Source organism: Alligator sinensis, unplaced genomic scaffold (genome assembly GCF_000455745.1).
Source record: "Alligator sinensis unplaced genomic scaffold, ASM45574v1 scaffold41_1, whole genome shotgun sequence".
NCBI classification, from domain to species: domain Eukaryota; kingdom Metazoa; phylum Chordata; order Crocodylia; family Alligatoridae; genus Alligator; species Alligator sinensis.
Genome location: NW_005841926.1, coordinates 1,065,066 through 1,068,926, shown reverse-complemented (window position 1 = coordinate 1,068,926; position 3,861 = coordinate 1,065,066).

Genomic DNA, 3,861 nt, shown 5'->3' with positions numbered 1-3,861 from the left:
CACACACACACACACACACACACACACACACACACACAAACCCCCACTGGTGCCAAAAATATTGGTAGAAAATCTGGATGTTAACATGCTGCATTATTAATTTATATTCATATACAATAATTAGAGACCAGCTATAAAATTATTGAAAAATATTTATCAGAAATTGAAGTTGTTTGTTAATTATGATCCATTGAAACACTTTCTATCACAGCATAAGCCCTTACATTATCTTCAGCTTGCAAGGCTATGCTAATTACTGTACAGATTAATAGCTGTCAAGTATGTCCTACTTTCAGCTCAAATGAATACAAATTAGCCCAATGTTTTGGAAATAGACTACACTGTTTATTGAGTGCCTTTAACTCTTACAGATATATTCAGTTCCATCAATCTGAACAACCATAGTATTGCTTTCATGCTTAAAGAGAATAAAATATGTCACGTAACATCATATGCAAAGGCAAAATAAAGTAACCTTGGCTCAAGGCTAATAAAACAATGATGTCCACAATAGGCAGTGGACAGTCTCTTTCTAACTTGACTGGCAGAAGCTTGTATATTGTTTATACTGTCAGCAATTTCTTTTTGACAAGTGTAACTACTCTCCATGTTATGGCAGATAACATGCTAATCACAGTGCTAAGCAAAGTAATTTATATGTAATAAAATTAGACAACATCATTATTATTTCTTCCCTGGCTGATTTAATTTTCATTGTGAAATTTCATTGTGTATTTAAAATATATATATATTCAAGTTCCCTTTTTCACCCATAGTTATTCTTGGATATGTCATATTTCTGGCATTAGAACTAAAACCATCTTTATATAGAAGAAGAAAATGCAAATTATACTTTTTATACAGCATAACTAAATTCTGCATCAGTTGTCACAATACTTGCATAGCACTTTCAGGCTCCATAAAGCAAGGTATAGTGTTGGGGTAAAAGTTTAAGAAAATATTTTGAAAGAAATCAAAAGCCTAAGTAGTGTGCCTGTGTGAGCGATTTATAATTTTTGTATTTTTGTATGTAGGGTGAAATATATTAGGCAAGCTTCAAATAGGAGTATTACTCTACCTGCTATCTTAGGGTGGATTCTACCTCAACCCAGATAATTTTGCACAATGCATAGTAAGGAGGGGTGATTTAACAAGGGGAAGCATTACTGACGTATGTGAATGTGATGAATTTGCATGTGTGAATCTAAACTTACTTTCTGTTGAATCTGCTAATGATATACAGTTAGCCATGCTAGTCTGAAGTCAAGTAGAAGGCAGGGTAGATTAGCACTTTATAAACTAACCAAAGCATATATATGGATAGAACACAAGCTTCCGTGAGCTGAAGATCACTTGATCAGATGCTCTGAAAAGACTTTCAGAAAGCAAAGTATAAGTAGAAAGAAATTGAATACAAAGACAAAGTTGAGGGCAGGGGGTGCATACAGTTCTGGGAGAGAGAAGCAAACAAGCAAAAAACCCACATGAGCAAAGGAGTTGTAATAATTAATCCAGGTAATAGGATATGAATCCATGATTTCTGTTCAAACATACTTAACAAAATCCAGTCTGTGGATAATTTCTTATTCTGCAATTTCCCATTCAAATCAGTATTTAAAAGTTTGCTGTCTTGAGAACAGCCGCCTCTAGGTCAGCAACGGAGTGATCATCAGGGATTCTGTTTTTCTCTGATAAAAAAAATTCCCCAAATTTCATGTTAAAAAAAGGTTACTTTTTTAACCTGAAAATTGGGGATTGTTTTTAATCAGAGAAAAACAGGATCCCTGGTGATCAGGGAGGTAAAAGTGTTCTGCCACTGGCTTGTGTGTCTTTCTCTAGCTGATGTCACAGCGGCATTCATTCATTCTATCGTGGGGATTGTCCAGTTACATAGGGATCACCCTGTCTCTCCAATCTAGAGGACACAAGGGAATTGTAAGCAGGTGATGGTGTACGTGACATTGGTGGAGCTGCAAATGAATGAACCTTGGATTTTATGATCTGTGTTACTTGGTCCAGTGATGATGTGATAAGGAATGATGTTGGGGCAATGAAAGCATTTGCAAGGCTTGATGCCTCTGTGAGCCTGAGAGTTAGGTAGCCTGTTGCTAGGTTTGAGTTGTGGGGCTGCCTGTAAGCCAGTTATGGCTTGCACCTACTAATACCAAAGCATGTATAGTGTTATTTTCTGTTTACAATATATTCTGTTTGCTAGTCTAGCAGTACTCTTTCACATAATTGTGGCTGAGGCATTTATTTTACAAGGCCCTGGGAAATTTAGGTTGGATATTAAGAAAAACATTCTAACTAGGAGGGTGGTGAAGCACTGGAACAGGTTACCTAGAGAGGTGGTGGAATCTCTTTTCTTGGTGATTTTTAAGGCCTGGATTGACAAAGTCCTGGCTGGAATGATCTAGTTGGGGATAGTGCTGCTTTACGTAAGGGGTTGGACGACATGGACTCCTAAGGTCCCTTCCAACTGTAATTTTCTATGATTTTATGATTCTATAAAAAATCAAATGAAAAATGATCGTGTCCCTAAAAATCAACTGAACATGCAATCACATATATTTACTTGTTTTAAACCTATCGTTATTGCATTATGTGCCTTAATTGTACAGTCATATTTTAAAAATTGTGGTTTGCTTTTTATACATAACCTTGATTTTGAATTTTGTAAGTTTCTATTGTGAGATTTGTGGATAATTACAACAGTGCAATAATGGCTCAGGGGTGGGAAAGAGAGGAGTTTGGGTTTTTTTTAACCAATAAGTCCTTGATAAAAGTTCTTACTCATTAAAACTATGGTGTCAGATGGCAAGGGGTCAATTCTGTGTTTTTTCAAACTTTATTTTCTCTGGGAACAATGAATTCAGTAGTTTCCTTTCTTTTGGGTTACCCCCAACTACCTCTACATTCTGGAGGTATTGTTCCTTCAGGCTGCTATAACAAACAGCCTGAAGGCTGGCTGTCAGAATGCTTCTGAGTCTGACCATTTCCATAAGGGATAACGTTCTTATAAGAAGTGTTTCTTTTAATGGGGGTAGTAAGTCTGTTACAGAGTTAGAATTTGCAATTAACTTTTCCAGTATATGTATTTTACACCAAATAACTCATTGTTTGTCTTGTGGGGAAGGAATGTCAGTAGGGATTGCAAAGTGAGCAACAGGGTAGAAGTTATAAATAGTCTTGTTGATTTTTCCAAAAGGAAGCTTTCATGTCTGGAAATCCAAAGTCTATTTTATTTTCAGCAAATTTCTACCATGCACTGTATGTTGTAATAGCATTTGGGCTGAACACTATAACCTAGGTTTTATATGTCCATCACTGTGGTTATACATGGCCATAAGTTCACCTCTTTATTAATTCACCCTGTCAAAAGGTGATTTTTGTTTTTTTAAGTTATAGGGTTGTATATTAGAACAAGAAGGATTATTAAGGGAATGTCACCTGCCCAGGCAGTTTCATCCTTTTTATCCTCAGAAGAAACACAGGCAACAGCAAATGATCAAAATGAAAAAAATGTAAAATGAACTGGCAAAAGGAAGAAGTAGTTAAGATCAGGCAATGGACCTTGATATGACCTTGGCAAATCCAGGAGGAAAAAAGTGTCTGAGGCACCAAGAAATTTCACAATGAAACAAAGTTACCATGAAAAATTCAATACTGTTAACAGAAAGATAAAAGTATAACAATAGTATAAGGCATATTTTTTCTCGAATACAATTTCCTACTTTTCTTAGAGCAGAGATTCTTAAGCTTTTTAGATTCAAGGCACCCCTCATTAGACTCAAATCCACCTCATTAGACTCAAGGCACCTCTCAGAAAATGCCAACTCTTACCTTTCACTCTTTTTTCTT